This window comes from Dipodomys ordii, unplaced genomic scaffold (genome assembly GCF_000151885.1).
Source record: "Dipodomys ordii isolate 6190 unplaced genomic scaffold, Dord_2.0 Scaffold27, whole genome shotgun sequence".
In the NCBI taxonomy this organism is placed as follows: domain Eukaryota; kingdom Metazoa; phylum Chordata; class Mammalia; order Rodentia; family Heteromyidae; genus Dipodomys; species Dipodomys ordii.
In genome coordinates, this window is record NW_012267243.1 from 12085071 (window position 1) to 12102932 (window position 17862).

The following is a 17862-nucleotide window of genomic DNA, read 5'->3' on the forward strand; positions in this document are numbered from 1 at the left end:
CATGTTGGAAAGGCAGAAACCAGTCTCCAAGCATATTTCTCACTTAGTAAGCTCCTTTAGTGCACATTCAATTAACACACGTGCTTATCGGCAAGACTCTGTGGTAGGTGCAGTGGCTGACGGAAAGACAAAGCTTAGGAATGAATCCTTGTTCCAACATTTTAGGTGCACAATTGAAGAGTTGACTAAAAATAAAGGAATTAGGAAGGTAGTAAATCAGGCTTGTATTTCTTGATTCTTTCTAGCTCTTAGTATATTTTGAGTCTATTTATCATCTCAACTAGGATATTATCATCTATAACATGTCATGTAAGCCTTGGTGAAACTACCTTTTTATAGATGAAGAAACAAGACATTTATAATTTGCTATTGCTAAAAGTGAGACTGTGGTTTATGATGGACTTTGTTCATTACACAATTATATATTATGCACAAGCCCCGAGTTCAAGCCCCAGGACTGGTGGGTGTACACGCGCACGCACACACACACAATGAAATGAAACAAAAAGGAGACAAGATCATCTGAGGTCAAAATGACTTAGGAAAGTCTCATGGAAAAAGTGTTTGGATTGACTTTCCCTGAGGGCACACTGGAAAGACAAAAGGAAAGGAGACAGGCTCATAAGAAGGTAAGTGGGCATGCCCAGTGTGTATGTGCCAGTTTGTGTTGGTGAAGTGGGGAACTAGGGTTAAATGCTCACATGGAAGCTAAATTACGATGAACGTCAAGGGCTGCTGTGGCTATTTCCCACTTTATCCTGTAGGAATTAAAACTGAAATAATGGAGGATTAGTGTGATGATCACATTGATGACACTGTGAAAGCAGGAGATGAGTTAGACCAACACTGTAGTTACCTGGAGAGGTATTTTATTTTATTTTCCCAGGCAGCAACATTCTGGCCTACGGGAAGTTCTGAAGTAGTTCAAAAGTCTTGGCTGAACTCATGTGAAATGTTAAGTCCTCATCATAAGCAATAGTGCCTAAGATGAGATTTGCTGTGAATCTAGAGTGGAAGTCATAAATGTGAATGCTTTCAGGAGCTGGGAAGGAAGTAAAACTATGGGGTAAATAGAGAAGCCACAGAGGGTGGTAGAAAATGGTTTATGCCTTCTCCAAGGGCAGCCATGTTTTAAGAAAAATGTATTGTTGGGCTGGGAAGGTGGCTCAGTGGTAGAGCGCTTGCCTTGCATGCATGAGGCCCTGGGTTCGATTCCTCAGCACCACATAAGCAAAAAGAAAAAAAGCTGGAAGTGGTGCTGTGGCTCAAGTGGTAGAGCGCTAGCCTTGAGCTGAAGAGCTGAGGGACAGCGCCCAGGCTCAGAGTTCAGGCCCCACGACCAGACCCCCCCCCCAAAAAAAAAGAAAGAAAAAGAAAAATGTATTGTTATTGTAGAGGTGATGTACAGAGGAGTTACAGTTACACTAGTCAGGGAATGAGTACATTTCTTTCTGAATCATGTCACCCTTCCCTTGCTCTCTCCCAGTTTCCAATTTTTATTAATTAATTAATTTTTGTGCTGATACTGGGGCTTAAACTCAGGGCCCGAGGGCTGTCTCGTAGGTTTTTTGCTTAAGACTGGCACACCACCACTTGAGCCTGGTTAATTGGAGATAAAATTCTCATGGACTTTCCTGCCTGGGCTTGAACGGTGATCCTCACATTGCAGTCTCCTGTGCAGTCAAGACTAGTGGTGTGAGACACCGGTGGCCAACAGGGCATCCGGATTTAACTGCCAGTAGAAGGAGCCGTCCTACAGCTGTACAAGGACTATATTCAGCTGGTGCTTGCCTTGGAAGTTTTGCTACTTTTGTTTTCAGTGTTGCAGATGGAACACATGGTAGTGAAACACTCCATTCCTGAACTACACCCCAGCTGGATTTCCTTCTTGATAGAAACTGCCAGGGTGAGCCTGAAATAGTCGCTATGGTTACACTTTACGTTCAAATGGGAAGAAGGCTGTGATACACACAGCCACTAAAAGGAAATGTGAATTCTGACTGCTCTGTTTTTCTGATTAATGGCCGTCGATTGCTAGGCAGCGACCTACGCCACAAGCCCAGGTTTCCTCCTGCCAACGTTACTGTGGTCTCTCTTGTCTTTGTGATTAGTCAGTGACATTTAGAAATGATCTCCTTTGACCATTGAGATATGGCCTTTGCCCACAGTATCCAACCCTCCACCAGCCTCCTCTTCTTCTTTTTAATATATGAAATTAGAACAGAGATCAGGATATCAAAGATCAGTATTTTTAACCTTTATAAAAATACCGTTATAAAAAGAGCACATGCACTGGACAAAACAAATAATATATTATGAAAACAAGCCTACAACTAAAAAGCAGTAGAAACCCTTTTATATAAGAAACTGAGGTTATTAACAACAACAACAAAAATTTCAGGCGCCAGTGGCTCACTCCTATAATTCTGGCTACTCAGGAGACTGAGATCTGAGGATTGTGGTTTGAAGCCAGCCAAGGCAGGAAAGTCTATGAGACTCTTATTGCTAATAAACCACCAAAAAGCCAGAAGTGGAGTTGTGGTTTAAGTGGTAGAGCACTTGCCTTGAGTATAAAAGCTCAGATATCGCTCTCAGGCTCTGAATTCAAGCCTAACATTGGCATAACAGAATAACAACCACAAAACTAACCAAAAACTGAAACTAACCAAAAACTGAAACTAAACAAAAACTGACACCTGGAAATTTCAAGTAAGACCAACAATAATTTAAATATCTCATTTTCCCCCAATACTCTTCAATAAATCATAGTGTTGCAGCTTTATAAAAAGAGTTTGACATAGATAAAAGAGAAATAGATTTGGGCTCTTCTCTTTGGTAAGTCAGTTTACATCTTTGGAATTTGCTTCTTTTCTCAAACCAAGAGATTGTAGGTCAGATTTGGTTTGCTGACATGATCTGCTGGGTCTTACCATGTTTTGCAAATAGATATTACTTACGCCTTTCATTTGACGTACATGTAACTGGCCTTTCCTGAAACATCAGACCCAACAAAAGAAGCTCTCTCTTGTGATGTGGCTGAACTCTTAACTGGCCTGAGACTCCAGCCTTTGTAGTTTCTGCATGATCATTTTCATAATCCGCATTTCATTTTACAATTCCTGGCTTAGAGGATGTTGAAAATTGTCTCAAGGCCTTTGTGAAAACTCCACTGACCTCATTAATGTTTGACTATAAGATTTTCTTTCTTCAATAGCATGCAGTCCATAGTTCCAGCAATTCAGCATTATGCAATGACAATAGTCTTGTTTATTAAATCCAAGCATTCTGAAGTCCACACATAAGGAAGTAATGTACCTGTTGGTGCTAGGTTAGATAGAAGGGAGGATTTATCCTATTTAGTTCCTCATTCCCACTTCCCTCTCCTTTCTTTTTCCTCTTCCCTCCTGTACCTCTTCTTCCTCCTTTCTCTCCTCCCCCTCCTTATTCCCCCTTCTTCTTCTTCCTCTTCTTCTTCCTCCTTGTCTTCTCTCTCTTTCTAGTCTTCCTTCTAGGTATTTACAATTTTGGAGTCAAGATACAAGGTCAAGTCAAAAACAATAGATAAGTAATTGAGCTTTATTTACAGTGATAAATAAATGAGATTTCCTTCACAAATTAGGCCAAGTTAGAAATATTCGTTTTTTCCCATCTAGCTGGGTTCCTGCTAGTGTTAGTAATTTGAGTTTGTATACTGCATGCCAGTACTATTGCTGTGCAAAACCCCATCACGCAGTCTGTACATCATATAACGTCTTCAACATATGCCATTTATAATGATGATAATTTTTTAACTCATCTCATTTTCAGTAACATTGAGTTATAGGTAATCTTATTGGAAGGCATGTTTTGTTTGTCTCTGTGTGATCTATGCTGAGTGTCAGTATACAGCATTTCAGAGAGAGAGAGAGTATGTGTGTGTGTGTGTGTGTGTGTGTGTGTGTGTGTGTGTGTTGGTGTTAACCATTTGGGTGCCTAAGGTGTTGACATTGGTGGAATAGTCTAGAATATCCCAGTCTAACTCATAGACTAGATCACATCTGAAGTCTGTACTGGTCTCCTCAAACGCTTTTATTCTGTAATTTCTGTGATAAAGATTAGTGTGGAAGTGAGCTGCTCCCCTGAGGTCCTGACCCCTTGTTTGGGCAGCTGCAGAGAGAAGGCCTGTGTTGTTCTTGACAGACAGCTGTTACTACCTGGGTATCGTAGCTCACGCCTGTAATCCTACCTACTCAAGAGACTGAGATCTGAGGATTGCAGTTGGAAACCAGCCTGGGTAGGAAAGTCTGTAGCTTCTTTTATCATTTATCTCCAGTGAACTACCAAAAAAAAGAGCTACAAATAAATGACCACAAAAGCTCAGGCATAGCACCCAGGCCCTGAGTTCATGCCCCAGAACCAGCACCAAAACAAAAAGAAGAAAGAAAGAAAAAAGAGAAAAGCTGTTACTATCTGTTTCAGGCCATGGTACAAGAGTGAATTCTGCCCCCAGAAAGACTGTAAACTTGATCTTCGAGTAAACACAGCAAAAATCAGACTTAAAGCAAACTTTCTGTCTATTGAAAAATATGATAGACGGTAAAGAAACGTGAAAACCCAAGTTCTTGCTCGGGTTCTCCTACCAGCTGGAGCAAGCCCTTTCCTGCTTTTCATTTTATCAAATGAATCATCAATTTATCAAATGAATAAGACAGCTGATGTTAAACATCACATTTTTGTCCAATTCTTTTGCTTGATCCACATATTCATTATTAAACAGTGAGGTATGGATGACCTGGTTTTCTAGAAGAGGCAAAAGCTCTGATTTATAGTGCTGGCCGACTTCCACAGTGTAAAAAACGTCTGTGATGAAAGTCTCACGCTCTCTATCTACCGAAGGTGACGCCTTGAACGTGGTTTTGGGAAGCGATGCTGACAAGTGCTCATTGGAAGTTTGTACAACCCGACTGCCTTGCTCTGCTGTAAATGTTTCAACATTCAAACATGGGTATTTGCATTTGTCTCCAGAGTTATTGGATTTAGGAAACCTGTGTTCTTTGATTAAGCAGCATTATCACCTGATAAATTGTACAGTAGCTATTGTGTATTCTGCCTTGGTTTGAAGAGCTTGGATCCAAGCCTCAACAATGCTTGCCCTTGTACAGTGCCTGCTTTGGTTTCCAATTTGTGACTCCAGTGGCTGGAATTATAGGTGTGTACCATCCCACTTGGTGGGAGTTTTTTTGGTATTATTTTTATTGTATTGGAATATATGTATTCTATTTAACAGATAAACATAATATATAATATATGCTATATAGAACATATGCCATATAATTTGTTAATTTCTATTATTCATAAAATATAAAATTTACCGTTTGAAAGCTATAATTTAAGGACATCAACTACGACATATCATTGAACTCAAAGACTTTCAACTGCATTTTTTTTTGTTTCTTAAACAAAGACATATTTACTGAAAATACCTTGAACATTCACAGAGGGAAAAAGTTTAAAAAATATCTATTTTCCTTAGATCTCAGAGATAAGTATAACGAACATTGTAGCATTATTAAAATTATGTTTTCTGCCAAAGCCTGTCAACTAGTTTGGTACTCCTGAAAGTATAACCGACATTTGTTAAATGTACTAAAAAATCATTTTCAAGTGTTTTCTCCATTCTTTGCTCACAGCAGGAGCACCAAGGACCAAGAGTAGTTGAAATAGAATTAACTGCACATTCAGAGAATTCCATCAAACAGATGTGAGGGATATTTGTGTTGGCGTCAGCAGAGTAATGGCCAAGATACTTTTGAGTTCAGTCCAGAAACCCAAGGTACAATAATGAGTTTTGAAAACCAGTATGGATCGCTGAAAGCATCAACTTTAGACAGTGGAATTCATGTCCAAAGAGGTAGATAACCTTCCCAAGGTCACAAAAAGAGTGAATGGCAGAGTGAGAAATACACCTGATCCACACTTCAGTCCCGACCTGAAAATGAGGACGCTTTTCACACACGGAGCTGTGTGGGGAGCCTTCTCCACACTGGTAGCAGAATGCCATTCCTCCAGCAACACCCTCTCTGTTTCATACTGTCTTCTTGTTTTGGGGTTGGATTTTTTTTTTAAGATAGGATCTTACTGTGCAGCCAACGCTGGTCTCGACTCATTCCTGCCTCCAGTCTCCAATGCTGGGATTACAGACAAACACCACATCGCCAGCCCACACAGAAGGATGCGATCACATAGCCTACAGCACTTCATTTGCTACTGCTGCCATATAACACAATTCTATGGCCAGATGCAAGAGGTTCATCTGTAATCCTAGTTACTCAGGAGGCTGAGATCCCAGGATTGAGGTTCAAAGCCAGCTTGGGCTGGAAAGTCCATGAGACTCTTTTTTGTTGTTGTTGTTGGGCGTGGGGCCTGAACTCTGGGCCTGGGCCCTGTCCCTCAGCTCTTCAGCTCAAGGCTAGCACTCTACCACTTGAGCCACAGCGCCACTTCCAGCTTTTTCTGCTTATGTGGTGCTGAGGAATCAAACCCAGGGCCTCAAGCATGTGAGGCAAGCGCTCTACCACTGAGCCACCTTCCCAGCCCATCCATGAGACTCTTATCTCAATTAACCACAAAAAAAAAAAACTGGAGGTGAAGCTGTGGCTCTAGTGGTAGAGCATAATCCTTGAGTACAAAAGCCCAGGGACAACACCTAGGTCCTGAGCTCAAGCCCCAGGATATAATAAATACAATATACGCTGAGACCAGGACACAGTATGACCCATTGCAACAATGATACCCATAAGACACTAGATTGGAAATGAACTTTGCAAATTTGTGGGGGGAAAATGGGAAGGGAGGGGGGGAAAGGAGTAGGGAGGAGGGGGAGGGAAGGGATAATGGGAGAACAACAAAGGAGAGGGTAACAATACCGGACAAGAAATGGACTCATTACCTTACTCATGTAACTGTCACCCCTTTGTATAGCATTTTACAATAAAATTTAAAAATAAAAAATATATAAACATAACATATAATCAAATATAATAATAAACAAATAATAAAATAAATAATAAAAATAAAACAACCATGTGTTTACGTAGTATAAATTTCATTCTCAGGTTCTATTTGTCATAGCTTCTGTCACCAATAACAGTTCTAACATTTTCTCAATCTCTGAATTTTATGGGTTTCCTCCTTAAAATTTGCAATTGGACTCCAGGGCCAGTATATATTTTGTTTGGAAAAATTGCACCCTTTGCTTAATTTTACTGTGCTAGGAAAATGAACCATCTATGTATTAGCGACATAACCTGTTAGATGCAATAATTATTTTTAATCAGCACTTACAATAAAATAATAGGGCTTTATGTCAAATAACAAGTTATCTCTTTTTAGAGCGGCTTGTAAACTACCTTATGAAGGCGGAATTTATACAGCACCAAGCTCTCCTGTTTCAAGTGTACAATCCAGTGGCTTTGAGTATATTTACAGAGTTGTGCAACGCTCCCAGTTCTCTAATTTTAGCACATTTCATCCCTCCTTCTACTCAAGAGCAGACACCCCCCCTCCCCCTCCCACTTCCACTCTGCCCTGGGCAACCACAAATCTCATACTTCCTCTATGGGAGACATCCCTATTCTTGTCATCTCTATTCTATTCTGAGAATAAATGGCAACAGACCACAGTTTTAGATGCAGGTCAGGAGATTCCAAAGTCCTGTGCCTGTTACACAGTCTCCCTCAAAGGAAAACAAAGCTCCTGATAACCTTAACCCATTTACACTTTATATACACACACACTCAGTGTGTGTGTGTGTGTGTGTGTGTGTGTGTGCACATGTAATATCTTTGAATAATTTCTGGACACATTCTTCTTATTGTCCTGGTTTTTCCTGAGCTTCAAAACCCCCAGAAAAGTCTTGAATCTGTCTTTGAGAGATTTAAAAAAAATTGTTGGAATTGGAACAACAAAAATGGTCTTAGAGCCTCTATCAGGTAGTAGCTCAGAATTTAAGGTTCTCTCAAGGTTTAAGACAAGCCCAACCGAAAAAGGAGTTTATGAAATTCGCAAGTCAACCTCCAGGTGGCGGTAGTGATATCAGCCTGTCATCCCTGTTAGGTGGGATCTTAAATAGGAGGAACACGGTTGAAACTGGCCCAAGCATCAATGCAAGACTCTATTTGAAAAACAAAGCGGAAAGGGCTGGAGGCCTGATTCACGTGGTAGAGTATCTGCCTTGCCAGAGCAAGACCCTAAGTTCAAACTCCAGCGCTGCCACCCCCACAAACAAACAGCCCTCTCCACGTAGTTGTTTCTCTGCAAAACTTGAAACTAGAAAGCTCTCTACACCAAAAACCTAAGCCATAGTGCCTGCTGGCCAGGAACTCAAAGGCAACGAATCCCAAGCCAAACGTAGCTTTCGGGATTGAAAGGAGCTTGAAACCATTCCCCCACCCTGCAGAGCGAATAGGGCAAGGTGACAGAGGTAGCCTTCAACAGGAAATGCCTGGCTCTGAAGAGGCTGAGGCTCAGGCTGAGCCCTGACAACAAGCCACTCTTCTGCACGGCCCCCTCCGCACCAATGCTTCAACTTCAAGAACTCAGCCTCTCCCAGTTCTTTTATGCAACAGAAGAAGCCTGCATCTAAAAGCTTCCCGAGTACATTCAAGTCTGTAGTAGCATTCTCGCTTTGCTCAGGATGACACACAAGGAAAATGCCTCGAAGGGACAACTGAAACTCTACTCCATGGAAATAATCTGTCCTGAGGCTCCCCAAAGATGTCACAGGGCTCAGAGACAGCACTCCACCCTCAGACATGCCAGCCCAGCCCTGAAAACCATCACTTACAATCCCAGCGCCGGGTCCCCGGGCTTCCTCCAGGGCATGAGGTGGGCCTGCAGGGTGCGGTGCCTTCTCCTCTTTGCTGCTGCAGCCTGCTGTTTGTCCTCCATCTCGGAAAGGCCAATTTCAAAGAGACTCTGGGGAGTAGCAGGAAGGGACTTCACACAGCCATATACTTAGGCAGCCAATGGCTGTCCCAGTGGCCTCTGCTCTTCCCACAAGTGCTAGATCACCGTCTCTCTTCCAGAGCCTGCTCAGACAGGGCAGCCACACCCACCACTCACATCTGCAGGTCACAAAATGACCACAGCAGCTTGCGGTGTGACGGCTGAGACCATCCTCCGCCCGCCTCACCTAAGAGCTTCCTCTTATCTGACATTCTCAGAGCCTTACTCACAGCTTCGAGGCCCCACTCCACTTCAGATGGCCTGCCTTCCTAGCAGACAGTGGGCTTGTACTGCTCAGGATTTCTGCCTCCAATTCTCCCCCACTTCTCCTTAGTTGACTTCTGTGAATTCATCACTCTATAGAAGTAATACACTATTGATGTTCAGTCTAAGAGGGTAGCAAGGAAGGAAATGGTTAACGTGATTTAGAGAAAGGAGAGCAGGAGACACTGCCTGGGGAAATGGACTTTCCAGGGCTTTGCTCTCCAGGCCACAAACCGTAATCTTCCCAAGCGCTAAGGATTATTATGGCACTAAGGATTATTATGGGCTTCAGTCACCATGTCTTTCTCCTTGTGGTTTTTTTTTCTTAGAGAAAGAAAAACTAAATTAACCAAATGGAGACTAAAAAAAAAACAATACAAAGATTCAATGAATCCATAAAAGAATATTTTCTTCAAAATGGGAAAGAATATGTGAGCACACTGTTAAGGTTCATCTCATCTTGTGTAGAAATGACAACCTCTCTGTTTTGTTATTCGTTGTTGCTTTCTATCATTGTTTTGTCGGTTTATTTCCTTGCTGCTTTTATCTTGTGTTGTTCAGCCTTGTGTCCCTGTATTAGTGCGCATGCCCCAGTGCTCAGATCCATCATAATCAGAGTCGCTATGGTTTGAATTTTCTCCTTCAAAATTGAGGTATTGCCAATAGAATGCTTTTGAGAGGTAAGACTTCGTGGGCCACAAGAACTTAGACTTTTTTTTTTTTTGAGATTAAGGCTTTTTTAAAAAGAAGTTTCTCAAAGCCTGTCACCAGTGGCTCGTACCTATAATCCTAGCTACTCAGGCATCTGAGATCTAAGGATCCGGGTTCAAAGCTAGCTCAGGTTAAGAAAATCAGCGAGACTCTCATCTTCAATTAACCACCAAGAGGCTGGAAGTGGAGCCATGGATCGAGTGGAGAGTGCCAGCCTTGAGCGAAAAAGCTACGCAAGAAGACAAGGCCCTGAGTTCAAGACCCAGTGCCGGCACAAAAATAAAGAGGTTTCTGACAGTGTTCATTGACTTTTCCTCCTGCCTTCCGCACCGGGGAGACAGCAAGAAAGCCTTCACCATGTTTCCTCCAACTTTCCTCCATGGAAGTCACCGTTAATTCCCAAATACTGCAAGCAGAGTTTTAGTGAAAAGGAGGTAAAGGCTTATTAATTTTGCTTGGCAAAATGAGGATTGTACACACACACACACACACACACACACACACACACACAGATAGCTTCCAAAGGAAAGTTCAGAAGCAGCGGTTTCCTGGTGCAGGTGCTAAGGCCTGACTTCCGGTCAGATGGTGGTCTTGGCTCCACTTGTTTCCTAATGTGCCACTTCTGAACTTGTCACTCACCCTGTTCCTCTCTCCCTGGCCAGAGTTGATGGCCTTGCCTGGATCTAGAAAGAAAGTTCTCAAGTATGTGGGAATGGTGGGACAGGTAGGAATAAGGAAGGAAGAAAGAAAGAGAGACGAAGAGAGAAAAGAAGGGTGGGGTGGGAGTGGGGGGAGGGAGTCTTGTTAAAACTTGTACAACTAAAAGCAAGCAATAAGCTGAATTCATTATCTGGCCCTAAACCACAGTTATATAATTAGATGCCTGTTCCAGTTAGAACCAGACAAAATGCTGGCATCTTGGTCTTCAGCCCCTTAGCTCTCACAATAGCGAGGAAATAATGTTCTCTTCTTTATGAGTTACCCATTCTGAGATACTTCGTTATAGCAGTAGAAGCAGACTAAGACAAGCATTAGTCAAAGAAGTACAGTATTTGTCTCATTTAATTGGCTAGGCATTTCTGTTCAATGCACATTTAATAATAATCAAGCACATGTAGCGATAATACAATGTCCTCACACAGATTTCAATGGTGTGGATTTTCCAGAGAACCTTTGAAATGAGCTTGCTATCTGCATTACAATTTTAATATGCAAAAATGCAAATGAAGAAGGAAGAATGAAATAGCTAAGATGCAGACAAGTGCCTTTGCCCCCAGGCCAGGAGTTAAGAAAAATACGCCAATGATTCCTGTTCACATTTGAAGTTCTGGCTATTGAGAGCAATCAGAAGGTACAAATGATAAATTAGCTGGGTGCTGATGGCTCACCACTATCACCCTAGCCACTCAGGAGGCTGAGATCTGAGGGTCTTGGTTCAGAGCCAGCCCACTAGAAACTTGGAAGTGGCGCTGGAGCTCAAAGTGATAGAGAGCAGGCCTTGAGCAAAAAGACCTCAAAGACAGCACCCAGGCCTTGAGTTCAAGCCCCATGATGGACAAAAATAAATGAATAAATAAATAAAAATAAAAGGGAAGTACAAATGATTAGTTGTGGAATTTACCTGATTTGTATCTGATGGCTCATTGCCAGCACACACAGTGGACATTCTCAACATTTGCACTTAGAAGGTAAGAAGCGAAGGGCAAAACCCCTGTCTATTAAAACCATGATCAATTTGAGGGGACACTCTAAGCTGACAGTGAGTGGAATGGTGGCTTAGTGTGATGTAATCCTTTTCTAAAAGTTAAAGGTGGGGAGGGATAGGTAAATGTATAGTGGTCCAGAAAGTCACATCTTTGAGTGCCTGGCACCATCTAGTGGTCAATGAATCCTGGTTGGCCAACAGTTGTTTCTGAAAGCGTGGTTTTCACACTTTCTTAGTGCGCTTAAGAATTGCAGAATTGAAGCTCTGTTTTTAGACCCTAGTCCTAAAGTCCAGGAGTTCCAAGTTAGGACCATCCACTTGCCCCATGTTCCAAATAAAGAGGCCGGTGAAGCGCAGAGAAGGGAGGTTTCCTACATGCTTATTAAGGTTTATTATATTCATTACATTATGTCTTCCAGGGCAGCCATGGAAGATAGACAGCGCTTTAGTACATCTTCAGCCATCTTCCTCTGTACACAGTGGCTTCAGATTAAATAGAGAGAATTGAAGGCAGGGAGCAAGAAAGGTCCACATAGCTACACCAGTCCAGGCCACAGGTATGTGGTCTAGTTGACCATTAGCTTACTGTTTGTCCTTAGAGGAATTCCAGACAAGTTACTACTTTATTATTAGAATAGAAAAGGAGCAAGGTGGTTTCCTAAAATTTTGGCTGTTTTAAGATAATAATAACAATAAGACATCTGATTGTGTGAGGGTAGGTTGCTCTTCACACCAGATGTTATCAATGAATCGGTTTTCCTTGGTTATCAGATCAAAGGCCCAACTACAATGGGGGAGGGGAGGACTTTTAGTTAATTCACAGAACCTGCAAAGGCTTCTTCTAAATTGTCTCTTACAGAATGATATACAAACACCCCACACCTGTAGATTGTGTCTGTAGGTTTAATGTGGGACTTGGACATCACCATTAAAAAAAAAAAAGAAAACAAGTTTTCTAGGTGATTCTTCTTCAGTTGATTTTAAAACACAAAGCTACCCCTTTGAAAGCTAGACCACCCTCCTGTCCTGCAAAAGAAAAAGCACCGTGTAAGCCATTTTACAATGCATGATCCAAATGAATGGCGAGCAGCACTACTTAGAAAATTTCTACTGATTTTGTGACATAATCAAAATGAAGATGAGACTATATTTGGGAGAACTTAAGTTGCCTAAAACTAGCATTAGGAATATGTGTCCTAGGCTGGGAAGGTGGCTCAGTGGTGGAGCGCTTGCCTAGCATGCATGGAGTCCTGGGGTCGATTTCTCAGGACTACATACACAGAAAAAGCCATTAGTGGCACTGTGGCTAGAGTAGAGCGCTAGCCTTGAGCGAAGATGCTCAGGGACAGTGCCCAGGCCCAGAGTTCAAGCCCAAGGACTGGCAAAAAAAAAAAAAAGGAATATGTGTCCTCATCAGCCAATAGCTACTAAGCTGGGCAGGGATTTCTTTGTGTAATTTTAGGGAGTATCTGCTAGTAATTATCATCTTCCATCCTACTGACATTTTCAAGTTTTAAAAGAAGTGTCTCAAATATAGGATTCTCATATTGTTCAGCGAGATTTCCCAAATCATGATGTGGTATATAATCCTAGTCCAAAATGAGAAACACCAACACGGCTACAACACTATTTATTACTGAATCCACAGACCTTTTTCAAATAAGATCCCACTGATGTGTTGTTCTGGACCATGTCTCAATCCAGAACTCTTTCTTTCTTTCTTTCGTCCTTTCTTTCTTTCTTGTGAAAATACCATACAGAGGGGTTACATTTACATGGGCAAGATAATGAGTACATTTCTTATCAAGCATTGTTGCCTCCTCCTTTGTTTCCCCTTCCCATTCCTTCCCATCCCATCCCCCCTCCAAAGTTGTAAAGTTCGTTTTTTGATATAACGACTTGTACATCTCATTGTTGCAATGGGTCCACCTGTATCCCTAAACAATTTGTTTTTTCCCTTCCCCTCCACAAATTATACCAACATCAAATACAGTGAAAGCAGGGGTTATACTGTGGGGGAGAACATACAAAGCAACAAAGAAATCATCTTATAAATATGTTAGAAACAACCACATGAAAGAAAAAACATTTGAATAATACATATCTTAGGGTTCATATCCCTATTATCTGACCTTTTCTGCTTGACTCAGACATATACTAGTTATTGCAAATAAGGAAAACCATGGGACCTATGTTTCTTTGGGCCTGGTTTACTTAATATAATTTTTTCCAAGTCTTTCCATTTCCTAACAAATGGGACAATGTCATTCTTTCTGATGGAGGCATCAGATCCATTCATCTACTGAGGGGCATCTGGGTTGGTTCCATATCTTAGCGATGGTAAATAATGCTGCAATAACCATAGTTGTGCTGGTAGCTTTAGTATGGTCCTGTTTGTGATCATTTGGGTAAATGCCCAAAAGTGGGATTGCTGGGTCACAGGGGAGCTCTATGTGGAGTCTTTTGAGGAACCTCCATACTACTTTCCAAAGTGGTTGAACAAGTTTACATTCCCACCAACAATGCAGTAAGGTTCCCTTCTGTCCATAGAGGAGATATTTCTGGCAGTTTTGTGGCAGTATCATTCTGGAAAGAATCCTGGGGCCACAGGTAAATCACTGTGGGATAATAGAACCTGGTGGTTAGACCGTGCAAATCCAAAGTCCAGGAGCCCCAAGTTAGGTCTGGCCACTCACCCCCATATTCCAAAATGAAGAGACCCAGTGAAGGGTGGGGGAAGGAAATTTATTATCTGGTAGCTGTGGGAAGTCTGCGCTACAGTACATCTTCAGCCATTTTCTGGGGGTAGAGACATACACCGGCCTCAGATTAACTAGGGAGAAAAGGAGGCAGGGGGCGACAAAGGTGCACAGAGTTAACTGTGACCCAGGTGTAGATTATTAGCTCAGCCTTTGGCTCAGGAGGCATTCTGGGGAAGTTTTTGGTTATCACTTTATTATTGAAACAGGAAACAAGGTAGTCTCCTGAATGTTGAGGCTGTTTGCTTTAAGAAAATAAGAAGATACTGTTTGCTTGCGGAGCAGTTTGCCTTCACACAAGATTGGTTTTCAAGGAATCTGGCCTTTCTTGGTGATTTCAAAGGGATGATAGGGAAGAAGAGCTCAGATCAAACGGCACAGCTTGGGAACTGGGGGCTTTCCATTCCCTCCCAGACCCAGCAAATGCAGCTTTGGTCTCTTACAGTATCACTAAAAACATGGCCAGTAGGTCGAAGGTCTGAAGACTACTTCTGAGGACTAAGGTAAGGTGTCTTTATGGTCATTTCCTGTCACCTTTAGGAGACTCCCCAAGAAATGGGCCCTTGAGAGGCAGCCTCTGAGTGCATGGTAAATGCCTGGGCTGTTTTCTGCGGCCCCCCCATTCTGATGTACACACCACTGTGGTTCTTCACTCAGGTCTCCTTTGCTCTGGGCTCTCTTGACGTTTCTCTGAGAGTCTGAGTGCTGTCAGGAGCTTTCTAGGCAAATTCTCATCTTGGAAGTGCAGCAGAGAGCAGGGTTGTGACACGGGCTGTGTGAGTGGGCACCAGGATGACTGGGGAGATGCTGTCCGGCCTGCTGCTCCGGGTGACACCTCATGGAGAAAGGGGGTGAAGACCGCGACCACTCCCGGGTTGTGTCTAATAGACGCAATTGTGTTAAATTGGTGATTATGTAGGGGTCAGATGTACATGGTGTGTGTGGAGGTGGTGGTGGTAGGAACAGATGTAAGAAATCAATCACAGTTATCCTGAATAGAAATACATGGAGACCAACTTCAACGGCAGTCAGAACTTAAAAATGGAGACTAAAAGAAAAGTCCCAGCTCTCCTACCCATTTCCTTATTGAGTCGGTCCATTTGGTAGCCAATGAAATAGATTTTGTGTGCCTGCCTGTTTTCTCTCGCTAGGTTAACAAGCATTCTCTAGGTTGAGTGGCTTCTAGCAAGGATTTCCTTGTGTGCAGAATCAGGGTGTACTACAGAGATGGGTCTGCGTAGCTCTGTGCTGGTGTGTTCAGGTAGTTGTTGTCACCTAGATGGGGGATGGTTTCTTATGGCCCTTGGCAGTTTTTCCATCCTGTGTGATCCCCTCCCTCCCCCCAGTAGCCTGACTCAAGCTGTCTCCTAGGGGGCAAAGGTCAACAAGGAGAGGAGGTGATCTCACAGATCAAAGCACACACCTGAAAATGAGCACAGAAGTCACTCCACATCACCTGTGCCACATTCTATTGGTCAAAGCGGTCACGAGTCCCACACACATCCACCTGGCGTGGAAGGAGCGAGCGCTCGCTGTCTAACATTTACGACCAGGAAGTTCATGAAATGAACTTCTGCATGCCCTTTTCTATCTGCGTTTGTTTATTACAACTGGAATTTCATGTGTTAATAACTCGCTCCTCTCTTAGTAATAACCTGGTGAATATTGTGAAATCCTCACTCTTATTGCTGACAAGTATTCAGTTAATATTCTGTAAGAAGGATGTAGGGATTTTGTTTTTTAATGGGTGGCACTGAACTCCAGGCCTGGGTTCTCTGCCCCGAGCTGTTTTGTTCAGGCTGGTGCTCATCCATGTAAGCCACGGTTGCACTTGCTGTTTGTTCATAGTTAATTGAAGATAAGCTTTTCATGGACTTTCCTGCCCTGGCCGGCTTGGCACTTTGACCCTTAGATCTCAGCCTGCGTAGGTAGCTAGGGTTACAGGCCTGAGCCACTGGCTCTTGGCTTGAGAGCCTTGAAATATATTCTGGATCCATTAAATTTTACATTTTTCAGTGCTTTAAAATTAGACTTGAAAGAGTTGTTTTATGAAAATAAAGTTTGTGCATGGGTATTTGGTTTTTAGGTACTCGTAAACTGACGTGTTGAATTGAAACCCTTTTGTGCAACTACTTAAAGATAATAAAATAATCATTCAGGTTAATTTGCAGGAGGATGTGTGTTTATGACAAAAGATCAATAGTCACATTGCCTATAGTCTTACAGCTACAAGAAAATGAGGTCAAAGACAGAGAGACCCATAATTAGCCAATGAACAAGTCCACCTGGGGTTGGTATGGATGAAGGCGGCTCCCTTTGCAAGTGTCTGCTTGGTACCAGGACATTCCAAATTCACTTCCTGTTCCTTTCAACCCCCACTCCTGCCCCAGGTACCAGCTTTCTGCTTTACTTTTTGTTTTTACAACTCATTCTCCCACTACTTCTCTGTGCTTCTGCTCTTTATATTTAAAGGGTATAGAATTAGCCAGGGACAGTGGTTCACCCTTGTAATCCCTGCTACTACAATCCCAGCTGCTGAGATTGAGATCCAGAGAATAGCAGTTTAAAGCCAGCTTGGGTAAAAATGTCTTCCAGTCTTCATGTCCAAAATAACTGTCTAAAAGTAAGGCGGGGGGCACGGCCCACTTAGGCAAGCAAGCTAAGCAAGCTCAAGGCCCTGAGTTTAAACGTCAATACTAGAAAAAAAAATGGTGCAGACCCCAGCTAGAATGGCGGTTATCAAGAAATCTAACAATAACAGATGTGGGGGGTGGGGGAGCATGGGGGTGGGATGTGGCCAAAGGGAATGCTTCTACATTGTTGGTGGAATGTAAACTTGTTCAACTACTCTGGAAAGCAGCATACAGGTTCCTCAAAAGACTAAACATGAGGGGGGGTGTAGTTGTGGAGGTGGGAGAGAAGGGATGGTAAGGGAAAAACAAAGGAGGAGGTAACAACGCTTGATAGGAAAAATACTCATTACCTTGCTCATGTAACTGTAACCCCTCTGTACAGTATTTTTACAATCAAAAACATATTTTTAAAAAAGGATTAAACACAGAGCTTCCCTATGACCCAGAAATTCCACTCCTGGACATATGCCCAAATGACCATAGACAAGGCCACACTAAAACCACCAACACAACCATGTTCATTGCAACATTGTTTGACATAGCCAAGATATGGAATCAACCCAGATGCCTCTCAATGGATCGAGAAAATGTGGTATACATACACAATGGAATTCCATGCTTCAATGAGAAAGAATGATATAGTACCATTTGTAAGGAAATGGAAAGACTTGGAAACATTTATATTAAGTGAAGTAAGCCATACCCAGAAAAACATAGATTGCATGGTTTCTCTCATTTGTTGTAACTACAATGTGCCTATAAAAATACACTTAGATGGTCTGGGAAGGTGGCTCAGTGGTAGAGC